Source organism: Homarus americanus, unplaced genomic scaffold, assembly GCF_018991925.1.
Source record: "Homarus americanus isolate GMGI-L3 unplaced genomic scaffold, GMGI_Hamer_2.0 scaffold14730, whole genome shotgun sequence".
NCBI lineage: Eukaryota > Metazoa > Arthropoda > Malacostraca > Decapoda > Nephropidae > Homarus > Homarus americanus.
Genome location: NW_024741462.1, coordinates 235,001 through 249,563, shown reverse-complemented (window position 1 = coordinate 249,563; position 14,563 = coordinate 235,001). Strand labels below are relative to the sequence as shown.

The following is a 14,563-nucleotide window of genomic DNA, read 5'->3' as shown; positions in this document are numbered from 1 at the left end:
AAAATGTAGGCACCATAGCGAGAGAGAGATTCCTGAAACATAACTCCCTCTATAGTTTACAAAGGATTCTGACCCCAATTTAATGAAGAGTAAAAAAAAAATAATGTGTGATTAGTAATTTGGTGCTTGAGAAGTCGTCCTCTTTCTCTCTTTCTCTCTCTCTCTCTGTTATCTCTCTCTCTCTCTGTTATATCTCACCTCTCCTCCCCCCCTCTTCCTCTCTTAGCACATTTTATCCCTCCATCTACCCACCCCCTAACTCCCCTCCCACCCCCCTCCACCAACCAAACACTGCCACCCATTGTACATTATCAAGGAAGGAACACACTCCACCACGTACACTGGTTAGTGCTCCACCCACCTACCACCTACCACCACCACCTACAAAAACTTACACATCGAGAGGAAAAACTAAATTATGGAGAGGACTGGGGGGAGGGGGGGGGGTTAGGGTGTTAGAGGGGAAGAGGTTTGTGGGGGAGGGGAGGCAAGGAGGGGGATGTAGAGGGAGGGGTTGGTTGATGGTAGAGAGTGACTGGTTATGTGAGAGGTGGTGGTGGAAAGGGAAGAGAATATGGAAGAGGGTGGTGAAGACGTTGGGACAGGGAGGAGGTGGTGGTTGTGGGCAGGCAAGTGAGGGGAGGGAGAGGGGATGGGAGGGGAGATGTGGAGGTAGTGAGCTTGGTGGAACGTCCATCTTATCAACATAACCTAACCCAGACTGTCTTGGCGGCTCCTACTGTTACAACATCATCATCTACAGTCACCTCCAGTTCCTATTATACAGTCACTATCCAATTCAACATTTATCCCAGACGATTTAGGAGTCAAAGCTGGTTTAGTCGGTCTCCTTGGCCACAACCCGCTTCTACAGTTACCTCCCCTCGTGACGCCACACTATGTAGGCCTAAACTGTTGATTCTAGGAGGTGAAACATTTTCCCCGAAGCTATTTTAGACTGTTCGGGGGCAAACTGGTCGAGATCACCCGCTCTGTCTGTCTTCTGTTCGAGCGCGCCATTGTAAATATTTATTGCATCTCCCGCCCGATGTTTACACCTAGCAGCGCTCCCATTGGCTGGCCCCACTCCACCAATCATCAACCATGGTGTTTGTAAGCCGGGAAGTTTTAGCGAGCTTTATACTGAACACACAATTATCCTACTTTTTCTTTTTAAAATTCACTATTACGGGTTTTTAAATTCTATACTGAAAAATGTTAAGCTGAGATAATAAATGTAGCACCTCCCGCTAAGTTTAAACCTTGCGGCGCTCTCATTGACCAGTATACTTGACCAATCACCACCCGGATTTTTGCTACACCAAGAAAAATACTGATAATTCATTGCGTAATATTGTCTTACAAGTTCAAATTTGTTCACTGTGTTCATAAGTAGTTCAGATACAGTAATAATGGTCCAGTTAGTCGATTTAGTTAAGCATAGTTCAAGAAATAAGATAAAAGTTTAAGTTTCCATCGGAGTAAATTGTCATCATTAACTTTTACGCTAAATATGTCCCAACAATGTATTTTTGTAATAAAAGTTTCCACGGTGATGATGATGATGATGATAGCGATGACGACGATGATGGTGAAATACTCAGTAATAGATATTTTCAAAAGAGTAATAAAACAGCTGGCTTTACCACACACCAGTTCCTGTAACATGTTGTAAAATGATAATACTCGCGGTTACTGCCACCTTCATTAGTAATAAATAAAATAACTAAAAATTCAAACCAGTGAAAAAAAATCACCAAGTGACGTCAGAAGTATAGAAGAAATTACAATTAAATAAAAAAAAAACGAAAAAAATAATGACATCAAGATAAATCATAAAAAAATAAATGCAGTGAAATTAAAACAAGCATAGTGTGTGTGGTGGTGGGGAGAGGCGAGGAGGGGGGTAGGAGGAGGAGGAGGAGGGGGTAGGGGGAGGAGGAGGAGGGGGTAGGGGGTGAGGCAAACATTGATGAGTGAAGGTAAACTAAAATATACACGGGAATGTTAAATATTATCAAGTATCATTCTGCACTGAAATAAATATTCTTATAATTACCAACATTAAGTTCTTCCTATCATTTACTAATATTTTTGTAAGTTATCCTATTTTTCATTATTATTATTATTATTATACATAAGACACCAAGCACTAAAAAATAACCTCGTTAACTCATCACAAACCACAAGGCTTTCCTCTACGTGTGTGTGTGTGTGTGAGTGAGTGTACCCACCGTGTGACTGAGTGACGGAGGAGCGTATGACTTAACTGTGAACCTGACACACATACATACAAGCAGCTAGATAGACAGATATTGATTAAAATCGTCATTAAGTTCACCTTGGTTCATTGTATACACAGACAGGGCAGCAGGTATATAAACAATGGTTAACTGTAAGTCGATTCAAGCAAGGTGTTGGGAGGGAGTAGAGATGAAGGAGTGATGGTTGGGTGAGACAGCCAAGGATAACAGTAATTGTATGTATTTATGTCAGTCTATATTCAGCTATATCTAAGTCTCTTATCTTTCTATTGTACAAGCATGACAAATACTATATATCTGTACATGTAGTATTATCAAAATGGCGACTTTACCATATACTGTAAATAAACACTGCCTAAAGCAAGCTCAACCCGTCATAATCATGGTAGGAAAAAAACAACCTTGACTAAAACAGAACCAGGTAATTTATCCATCCATGTGTGTGTGTGTGTGTGTGTGTGTGTGTAGACCTTCTAACTCTCTCCATATGTGTAAAGCAGGTACCGTTCCCGCCATCCCGCCACCGCTACCCTAGATGGCGCGCAAAGCTAAAACACTAATGACGAACAATGCCAAATTAGGTCCCGGCAGCTCAACAAGACCATTCATATATCTTCCTCGGCTTGCATTCACGCGAGAGACGCTGTTTTGTCTCCAGAACACAATAATAATAATAATAATAATAATAATAATAATAATAATAATAATAATAATAATAATAATAATAATAATAATAATAATAATAATCGGTTTCACAGGTCGACCTCACGCCTCACACACACACACACACACACACGTCAGCAACACACACACACGTCAGCAACACACACACACACACACACACACACGTCAGCAACACATCCTGGACCCCCTAAATATGAGAGGCGTGAAAGTCAGTGTTTGGTCGAGAAGTTACACGGCCAAATTGTTGATACTGGGAACCAAATAGGCAACGCGAGGATTACCTTTTAAAGACAAGGAAGGGGATTGGGGATTGGATACACATTCACTCTTAGATGTAGTTGTAGTCTTGTGGCCTCTATTAATAATACAATACTAACGATAAATATAAACTAAATTGGATTAAATACTCGTTGAACTTACATGAAACCAAGTCGAGGTTTTTAACATATACAAACACGAATAATAATTTTTTAACGTAAATATGACTCAACTCGAGTTTAGAATGATAAAAAATACTGTAATTAACACAAAAATAATATATAACTAGCCAAGCAGTCCCAACAAGTAGAAAAAATACTTATTATAATAAAACATTACCACACTAGGGTAAGACCTCGTTCGTGCAGGCGGTAAGGAGGCTATCTGACTAGGCTACGACCTGGATACTCACGTCAGCCTCTAGTAGTGTCGTGTCTGGAACTAGGGTACGACCTCTATACAATAACAACTAGTTTAGAGCATCTAGATAATGTGTTAAGTACTCTATGACCTCTAGAAATAACCCTGAGGAATGCGCAAATAAGACCTGACGACCTCTTCTAAACAAGTGCGCTTGCTTACTTACTACTTCAATAAGTGCGCAGCTGGACCGGGATCTCAACAAGCCAACACTTGAGCGCTGGTATAATGTACACAAGTGGAGGGAGGTGGTCGAGGGAGGCGGTGAAGGGAGTGATGAAAGGAGGTGATGGAGGGAGAGAGGATTGTCTTCCGTTATTGTACAAGGGTTACCAAAATAAACCATTTAGGTAAACTATAAACAATTAGTCTACCACAGTTTCAGTTTACTGTTGATCTATACTCGTATACAGAAAATATACATTTGAAAGTTTACTGGAAGTTCGTGTAAACTGTAGTTTGTGGTTAATGGAGAAAGTAATCTTAGAGTCGAATGCAAGATTGAATTTTAGATAGAATATTAATTTAACGTTTAATGATTTTTTTTATATAGACTTTAAAAATATATTAAGAACTTATAGTTTAAGCAAAGAATAAACATAATTAAAAACTTGACGATTACAGAACAGTAACATCATCAGTAAGCGAGCGTCAATTAGGCATAATCCCATGTACACAGACACCACGAGCCTAAAAAAAAAATATGTGGCTTTGTAAACATGATGGCGTGCGGGGTTAAAACAAATTCTCAAATTGCTCCAACAAAAGCAAAATTATCTATCCACAGTATTCACGTCGCCATTGTAGTAGAATAGTGCCGGTGGTGGTGGTAGAATTTGGTATCTATATATATTTTTTTTAGTAAGAATTGATAAGTTGGGTATTACAGGAATGCGAGGGAGATTTCCGGAATTCTGAGAACACGAATACAGAAGGATGAATTGTTCGAGATAAAGAGGGAAGTATGAGGGAAGTATCTGGGAGTATTAGGGAGTATTAGGGAGTGTTAGGGAGTATCAGGGAGTATTAGAGATTAGTGGGGTGTAGGTAAGGCACCATTTACCAGACAAAGGAAGGAAGAGACGTAGGGTGGAGGGGTAAGCTTATTGATGGCTAGTTAACACCTTAATGAGAGTCTCCCGGAACTACTGTATACCTGTCTACCTGTGTGTGTGTGTGTTTGCTGTACCTGTCCGTGTGTATGTGTCTGTTTGCCGGTCTTGTCTGTGTGTGTGTGTGTCAGTCAGTGGTTGTGGTAGTTGTGGTTACAGTTATTGTTGGAAAAGTGGTGGTAATAGTTTACTGTGGCAGGGTGATGGTGGCAAACTAAGAGCGTAATGATGGCAGAGTGGTGGCAGGGTGGCAACAGGTGACACCCGATAACAGTGGCGTAACCCGAGGAGTAACGGCCAGTGTAGTGAACAGCTGTTGTCCCGACACCCAAGACCTGCCCACCCTGCCCACCCAGCCCACCTCTGCCCGAGGCCGCCGCCCATCTTTTGGTCATGAATAACCCACCTTACCTACCCACTCCCACCCACCCACCAACACCCATTTCTGCACCCTAACCTGACCTGACCTGACCTGACGTGACCTCACAATTAAATCGCCAAACAGATAGATAGATAGATAGATAGACAGACAGACAGACAGACATACAGATAGATAGATAGATAGACAGATAGATAGATAAGATAGATAGACAGACAGATAGATAGATAGATAGATAGATAGATAGACAGACAGACAGACAGATAGATAGATAGATAGACAGATAGATAGATAGATAGACAGATAGATAGACAGATAGATAGATAGATAGATAGATAGATAGACAGATAGATAGACAGATAGATAGATAGATAGATAGATAGATAGAAAGATAGATAGATAGATAGATAGAGACCTTCGCCGTAATCCAAAAGAAAAATTCAACTTATCTCCTTCCTTCCTCCACACTGCCACGTCTCCTCCCCCTCACCAATAACCACGAGGGGGAGGGGGTAAAGGGGACAGCCACAGCACCTACAGTACACAACGCCAACGACCAAGATTCACGTGTGACTGTAAAGTACTCCTCACACACACACACACACACACACACACACACACACACACACACACACACGTACGTTACTTTAGTGAATATTCCGATACACTTTTAACCCTATTTATCTACTTATCTTTATAATATTTATCTAACCTATTTACCTATGTATGTATGTATGTATGTATGTATGTATGTATGTATGTATGTATGTATTTTATCTATCTATCTATCTCGTCCAAAAGACAGACCTTACCTCTACCTTCGACAACAAAGAAAACTGACCTATTCAAGGGATAACTACTGAAAAATGTACACGAGGGAGGAGTTGTCGCAGTAGTGGGGGAGAAGGGGGTGTGTAGGGATGGGGAGAGAGGGGTATGTAAGGGTGGGGAGTGTGGAGAGTGGGGAGGAGTGGGAAAGAAGAGTGTGTGAGGATGGGGAGAGGGGTGTGTGGGGGTGGGGGAGGGGGTGTGGAGAGTGGGGAGGAGGTGGGAGAAGGGGGTGTGTGGGGATGGGGAAGAGGGGTGTGTGTGGGGGTGGGGGAGAGTGTGGAGAGTGGGGGAGGGGGAGGGTGGGGGGGAGAGGGGTGTGTAGGGATGGAGAGAGAGGGGTGTGAAATTGGGGAGAGTGTGGAGGGAGTGGGGAGGAGAGTGGGGAGGGGAGGTGGGGAGAAGGGAGAGGGGGTGGGGAGAGTGTGGAGAGGGGAAAGAGGGGAGAGTGGGGAGAAGGGAGAGTGGGGGTGGGGAGAGTGTGGAGAGGGGAAAGAGGGGAGAGTGGGGAGAAGGGAGAGTGGGGAGAGGGGAGAGTGTAGGTAATACGATTAATAAAAAAACTAACTTACCTCCAATTACTAACAGAAAAACACAGTAACACACACACACACACACACACACACACACACACACACACACACACACACACACACACACAATTCTAGTTATTATTACCTAAAAAAAATCCTAAAATATCACAGTAAAATGCCATTATAGTGAACGACACGACACGACCCAACACGACACGACGGAGTTATAGGATTCAAAGATATTCCTAAGTTCCAATTGCCTCTCTAACCAATGATGTAAGAACGTATATAACCAATTTATTCACTAAAGTTACGACGCCAAGGTCAGATTCTCAGGAAAACTTAAACAAAAAAAGAGTTAATATTCCCCCTTAACCTCATGCCTTAAGAAACTAGCTAACTCATTTAAACACAACGTTGGTAATTACCCTAAAATTCTATCACAAAATTAATGATACTTTCATATCTGCAATATAATGAAAGTCTTTAAAAAATACGAACTTCCTTAAAAAAACGAAATTCCGTAAAAACCGAAATTTCGTAAAAAAAATATAAAAAAAAAAATAAAAGAAATTCCGTTAAAACCGAAATTCCCTAAAAAACTAAAGTCCTTAAAAAAAATCGTCTCTTAATTTACACTCCTAAGTAAACAAGGGGTACTAAGTAGAGTCTCAGTGTAGTTTTGACGTCATTTCGGGTCAGATATAATTTTAAGTCATGAATTTACACTCAGACACAAGACCAAGTTACGTGGACAGATAACGTGGAAAATGAGAGATGAGATGAGTATGGGTGATGATGGTGATACGTGGTAGTAAAAGTGATGAGTGGTGGTGGGTGATATGTGGTGATGGTGGGTATACAGTACTTGGTGATGGTGATAAGTGGACAATGGTGATGAATGGTGGATAGACAAGGATTGGTAGCAGATACTCTATACATCACCTGTTAATTGATCTGTGTTTTTATCTCTCAGGTGCAGGAGAGAGTCAGGTATAATAAAAGACAGGAATTCCTAGACATTGTCATTTGTGTGTGTGTGTGTGTGTGTGTGTGTGTGTGTGTGTGTGTCGTGACTGGAGTGGATAATGGTCAATAAGAAAGTGAATTAATTTCCAAGTTAAAAAGAAGGGGTAGGAGGAGGAAGGGGAGAGGTGAAAGGGGGGTGAGGTGAAGGAGGAGGGAGGGAGATTTAACACGAACCATTTAGAATCCAGGTTCTTCACTCCCTCCTCCTCTTCCTGTCACCACCACCCTGCCTAGTCTAGGGGTGCCTATCAGATCATGGCACAATCACCTGAAGTCCCCCACTTCCCCCATCCTACCCATCCTGCACCACCACCACCACCACCACCACCCCGGGAGGAACCTAGTCAAGGAGGTGATACTTGACTGAGAAAAGACTCGAGGCGGACTACCACTTCAACCTTCCCTCCCATCACCACCACTACCACCATCACCACCACACAAACAAAAACACTCCACTGGCTATATACACCTTGTAGGTTTTCGTCGACGATAATAACAAACTGTTTCTTCTTGTTCTTCCGTCCCTTCGTCAGGTGGCTCCTCCCGTGTTTTCCCTGGAGATCTTGGCTGTTGGGGGAGGGGCGGGAGGCTTCATCTCCTGGTGGGGGTCACGAGACAGGTAAACCACAACACGAGGAGGAGAAGGTTGACGACGATGTAGGTGTTGCCTCGAGCAGGTCCTCGGCTGGAATGAGGACGAGGGGGCATCTCGCACTTTATATACCCCCGCAGGGTTGGATGAGGGTGATATGTGAGGGGGGGTGGGGGAGGTAGGAGGAGGAGGAGGGGTGGGGAGGAGGGATGAGGAGGGATGATGGGGTTGGAGGAGGAGGTGGTGGTGGAGGAGGAGCAGCAAGAGGTGGAGTTGGAGGAGGGTGGTTGATGGAAGTGGTGGAGTAGATAGAGGTGGAGTTAGTGATGAAGGAGGAGCAGGAGAAGGTGGAGTAGTAGGAGGAGGAGGGATGGTGAGGTAGAGGAGAAGGAAGACCAGGAGGTAGAGGTGAAAATGAAGGAGGAGGAGGAGGAAAGAAGGAGGAGGAGGAGGAAAGAAGAAGAAGGAGGAAGAGGAGGAGGAAGAGTAGGAGGAAGAGGAGGAGGAGGAGGGGGGAAGAAGAAGAAGAAGGAGGAGGAGGAGGAAGACGAAAAGGGCGGGGCAAGGAGGCTGGGAGAAGATGCTGGTGGTGGACGACTCTATCACAGGACCGGCACGAGGCATTGAGGGAGGAGAGTAGGAGGGAGGTAAGAGTCTGAGGTTTGGTGTGTGGGGGAGAAAGAGGTCGCGAGGTACACTAGTGGAGGTGTGAGTGAGGTAGGGAGAGATAGGAGTGAAGTAGGAAGGAGGTAGGGGTAGGATGTTAGTCTTACACAATATTGAATAACACAAGACTCGTTCCTCTCACTCACTCACTCACTCACTCACACATGTACTGACTCACTCACGCTTGGGGGGTGGGGTATTGTCCATAAGAAGCTAGTCATAACTGGGCATAACTGGGCATACCAATTAACCCCACATGTGATTATACTGAACACACACACACACACACACACAAGGGGTGACATACTGGTGAATAAAACAATGAGCAATGCTGTATAGAACCTGCACTACTACCATCACCAACACTACCACCATCACCAACACTACCACCATCACCAACACTACCAACATCACCAACACTACCACCATTCCCACCACTACCACCTGCACCATTAACCGCTATCATTGCACCTTTATAAACACATAAATTAAGGTGTTTTGAGGGGAATGGGGAAGAGTTTCTGAGGGGAGGATGATGGAATGTGAGGGCGGGGCAATATACAACACACCTTTACTAACACACTCTAGTGGCACACCCTGATACCACCACACCTAGTAACACACTCCTACACACACACACACACAGGGTACAGAGGAGAGGTGCTAGATGAGTTGACAGACAAGAAAGTTTTATATATCGAGACACTGTTTCTAAACTTGTCTACACTTGAGGAGCGGAGAGGGAGGCAGGAAGGGAGAGAAACAAGTAAGAGGGAGAGAAAGCAAGGGAGGGAGGGAAGGAGGGAGAGAGCAAGGGGGGGAGGGAGGGAGGGATGGAGGGAAAGGGGCAGAAAGCAAGGAAGGAAAGCAGGTAAGGGGAGAAAAAGCAGAGGGAAGCTTAGTTAGTTTAACAAATTTATTGACAAATCCTGGAGTACAGTTTGCCTATTACGAGTAAGATGGAGAGAAAACAAGGGAAGGAAGGAAGGAAGGAGAGAAAGCAAGGAAGGGAAGGAACTGGAGAGACAGAACGCTAGGGAGATGAGGTATAAGTTGTGGCCTACAGCACAACATCGTGAGGGCCTTAAAAGACCATCAGATTACACCACCACAAGTCGTTTCTAGCAGCTCGTCAAGCCACCGATACCCTCCAAGTCTCCCCCCCCCCAAAAAAGAATTCCGAGTGTCACGGGGGGAGATGTTTAGCCTCGCCAGAAGCACGTCCCCCGGCAGGATTACAGCCGGAGGTGAAAGGAACGGTCGACTCATCTTGTCTTTGGTGCGTGGCGTGTGTGTGCTGGGTGGCTGGACTACGAGGATATAGCCGGGAGAGCAGGACGCTAAGGAGTGCCACGCGTCTCTGGGATTATGACCACCCAAGGGACTCTGTTAAGACTTCGCACCCCCCGCCACGTGACTTGACATGACACGGTCCTCCTTTCCTTTAGCATGACATGAGTCCGTTCCTTAGCATGACATGAGTCTTTCCTTTAGCGTGACAAGACACCGCCCCGCCCGAATGACACTACCACACGTCCATGTGACACTGAGGTGAAACACACACACACACACACACAGTGGGTGCCCATCCTCTCCAGCTGGTGCAATCTGCCAAACTCCTGGGTGTAACTATAGACAACAAACTGGACTGGAAGGCCCATGTAAATAACGCAGTCAAGGCAGCCTCGTACCGTCTCTACATGCACGACGACTTAGGTCACTTGGGACACCCACGCCAGAGCTGAGGACTATCTACAACGCCTTTATTCTCCCCAGCCTGGTCGTCTTCTCTCAACTCCACCCAACAACGTCGGCTAGAGAAGGCACAGAAAAGGGCCTGCAGAATCATGCTCGGCGCAGAATACTCCGGCTACATCAACGCTCTCTCCACCCTGGAAATGCCATCCCTCAGTGACCTCCACCACCAAGCAGTGGAAGGGTTTGGCAGCCAACTAATGCACCACCCTCGTCATCGCCACCTCCTGCCACCGGCAGCCCCCCACCCAACTCGCTCAGTCCGCCACTACAACAAAATTCAGCCCATAAGAGCCCGCACCGATAGATATAAGAACAACACCATCCCATCCATTGTTAAAATAAAAACAACTCCTGATTTATGTACTGTACAGCCCTGTAAATGTATTCAATGCATATTATATCATTATGTCTAAATCAAATATAAGTCTGTATATTTTCAGCCACCGGCTGCAACTCTATTAATAAACCGTTTATTATTATTATTATTATTATTATTATTATTATTATTATTATTATTACACACATCACTAAAGCCATTTGTATATGTTGAGCTAATGGCTGCTGTATTCGTTAATAGACCGTTATTTACTATTATTACCATTACAAAACATTAATCAACAGTAAAAATGGTGGTAGTGGTGGTGGAGTGTAAGGTGAGGGTGACCCCATCAGTGCCAGGCGGGGCCAGACTGACCTTCTGTACCAATGTGTGGGAAGGTCACCGTCATCATCACCACCACCACCTCCGCCGCCGCTACCATCACCTCTGCCATCACCACAACCACTACCACTTCCATCTCTACCACCACCACCTGTGATGTGGTTGTCGTAGTGATGGTGGTAAGAGAATGGTGTGTGGTGTGGTTATCGTAGTGGTGGTAGGATGGTGTGGTAGTCGTGGTGGTGTTGGCCATGTGGTTGTCGTGGTGGTAGCGTCGTTGTCATGGTGGTAGGAGTGTCGTGGTACTCGTGGTGGTAGTAGCGTCGTTGTCGTGGTTGTCATGGTGGTAGGAGTGTCGTGGTACTCGTGGTGGTAGTAGCGTCGTTGTCGTGGTTGTCATGGTGGTAGGAGTGTCGGTGTACACGCGTAGTGGTGGTAGTAGCGTCGTTGTCGTGGTTGTCATGGTGGTAGGAGTGTCGTGGTACTCGTGGTGGTAGTAGCGTCTTGTCGTGGTTGTCATGGTGGTAGGAGTGTCGTGGTACTCGTGGTAGTAGCGTCTTTGTCGTGGTTGTCATGGTGGTAGGAGTGTCGTGGTACTCATGGTGGTAGTAGCGTCGTTGTCGTGGTTGTCATGGTGGTAGGAGTGTCGTGGTTGTGGTGGTAATACAAGGAGACCAACACACGGGTCAGCAACACAACTCTCAACTCAACTCCAGCTGTCAATTTACCCTTAGTTCATAGACAGCAGGACAGGTGACAGGTACAGAGCTACAGGTGTATATGATAGTACAGGTACAGACACAAGTACAGGTATAGTTACAAAAAGAGACAGACGTACACACTAATATATACAAACACAATACAACTGCAGGTAAGAATACATTCACGCAAATACAGCAATATATACAGTCACAGGTATGCAGGTTTAATTACAGATCAACACCTCTCCAAAAAAAAATAAACCATTGAAATATGAGAAAAAAACATCAATTTAAAACCTAATTAAACACCTGAGTCATATAAACCACATAACTCTATTAAAACCACAAGATATTTTATGGTCCTGGGTTTTTTTTCCCCTCGTAGTTTTATGACCGAAAAACCTAACATGAGTGAGGGAAATAAGTGGGGGAAATTAGTCTGTTTTTTCCCCCACTGTGTTTTCGTTTTTATTCCCTTCTTATTCTTTGTCAGTGCGGCGTCATCATTAGTCATTATCGTCCCCGTGTTGTTATTATTATTATCATTATTATTATTATTATTATTATTAGCTGTAGTAATAGTAGTAGTAGTAGTAGTAGTAGTAGTAGTAGTAGTAGTAGTAGGGCATATGGGGAGAGAATCCAAAACGTTGACCAAGGCAGCTTCACTCCTCTAGTGTTCACAACCTCTTGTGGGATGGGACCAAGTGCAAATGTTTCTACGCCAGACTCGCGGAGGTGATCTCCGAACAGAAGCAGCAGCCCAGAAGTTTCGTTACAGCCTGGATGAGATGTCGACTGTCTTTCTCTCTCCTTCGGTCGGCTTTGCTCTGCCTCAGGGGAACGAGAGCTTCTGCCCCAATTCTGACAACTGCTGCAGATATCGACTACGAGGCTACTGTCACTGAATGCCGCATAGATCTGCGGCTCAACTAATTTAACACAGATAGGATAGCTACTTATGTATTAGGATATTTAATATTAAGGTAAATAAATGGTGGCGAAGGTGTGGCTATTGGGGGAGGCTGGAGGCCACGTTAAAAAAAAAAAAGTAGTAGTAGTAGTAGTAATCACAATTCTACTTCACGTGAGCAATTTTATTCATAAATGATTTGAGATTTTCATTGAATTTGTAAGTCAATAAATAAATCAGACATGCTGGCGGGCTGTACGCGTGCGTGTACGTGAGTCATGTGGTCTGGTTTCATATTCTCCCTGGATCTGAAAACACGGACGTCCTTAGCTCAGATGCTAGTCTACTGGAAAGGACGGGGGTTAGAGGAATGGACGAGGGGTTAGAGGAACGGACGGGGGCTAGAGGAACGGACGGGGCTAGAGGAACGGATGGGGGACTAGAGGAAAGGACAGGGGCTAGAGGAACGGACGGGGACTAGAGGAACGGACGGGGAGCTAGAGGAACGGACGGGGGCTAGAGGAACGGACGGGGGCTAGAGGAACGGACGGGGACTAGAGGAATGAACCAGGGGTTAGAAAAACGGACGGGAGCTAGAGGAACGGACAGGGGCTAGAGGAACGGACGGGGGCTAGAGGAACGGACGGGGGCTAGAGGAACGGACGGGGGTTGCAGGAACGTTGAGACACCGCACAATACCTCGATTAACAGTAGAACAAAGAGCCCACTCACCCCTCTCTCCCTCCCACTCCTCCGGTGCCAGCCTTCAGTGCCACCACCAGCCCTCTCACTCTCACTCCCTTCCCTCTCACACCTCGAGCTAGTTAATTGTGCCTAATATACCCCCAAGGTAATCTGACCGCTAGTGCTAACCTAACCTAACCTTAACCTAATCCTAACCTAACTTTAACTTAACCTAACTTAACCTAACCTAACCTAACCTTAACCTAACCTAATCCTAACTTAACAAGATTCAGATTACCCCCAACACACACGAGGGCTAGTTTATTGTGCACACTCTTCCATCCTGTGCAAGGCGGAAGGCAAAAACACCAGAGAGAACAACAGTGGGAGATGGATAGATAGATAGATAGATAGATAGATAGATAGATAGATAGATATATGAACAACCTTGTATAGCAAAGAACATGGGAAGCTTCTTATATGACTTTCAGAAAACGTGATTTGAGACCCTGGAGTGTGTGTGTGTGTGTGTAAGAGGAATGGGAGGGACAGTGGTCAGGAATGGAGTGATGGAGGGAAGGAGGGAATGTTAGGGAGGGCACTGGTCATCCTCTCTCTCTCCTCCTCCCTCCTCCTTCCCCCTCAGCTAGAAAAAGGCACCAAGGGGAGGGAAACAGTGGTCTCTCCTTCTCTCCCTTTCCTCCCACCCTGTCTCCCCTTCACTCCCACCCAATTCCCCCACACAGCCACTCTACTCTCTCACACACACATACTCTACCTCTCACACACACACACACACTTTTACCCACACACACTTTACCCACACACACACACACACACACACACACACACACACACACACACACACACACACACACACACACACACACACACCAACAACCATGTCACCATCAACTATACTTCAAGACCATGGTTATGCACATCAACCTCTCCTCCGACATTGGCTGTCCTGTCTCCTCCCATTACTTTAGGTCCCAACACACTCCAGGTTGAAGATTCCACTAAGCTCCTCGGCGTCACCATAGACAACAAACTAAATTGGAAACCACACGTCAGTGAA

The 14,563-nt window shown here is 45.1% G+C and overlaps 1 protein-coding gene across 4 annotated transcripts in view; it reads right to left on the bottom strand.

Annotated features, from left to right (window-relative positions):
• Positions 1-14,563, bottom strand: part of LOC121875913 (matrix metalloproteinase-2-like) — a 106,687-nt gene that overhangs the window by 30,709 nt on the left and 61,415 nt on the right. The window contains exon 1 of one of the 4 annotated variants that reach the window (XM_042380663.1): positions 7,977-8,183. The exons of the other annotated variants lie outside the window; for them this stretch is intronic. The gene's annotated coding sequence lies outside the window, so the exon portion shown is untranslated. Of the gene's footprint in view, positions 1-7,976; positions 8,184-14,563 lie in introns of those variants that run through there. 4 annotated transcript variants of the gene reach the window in all.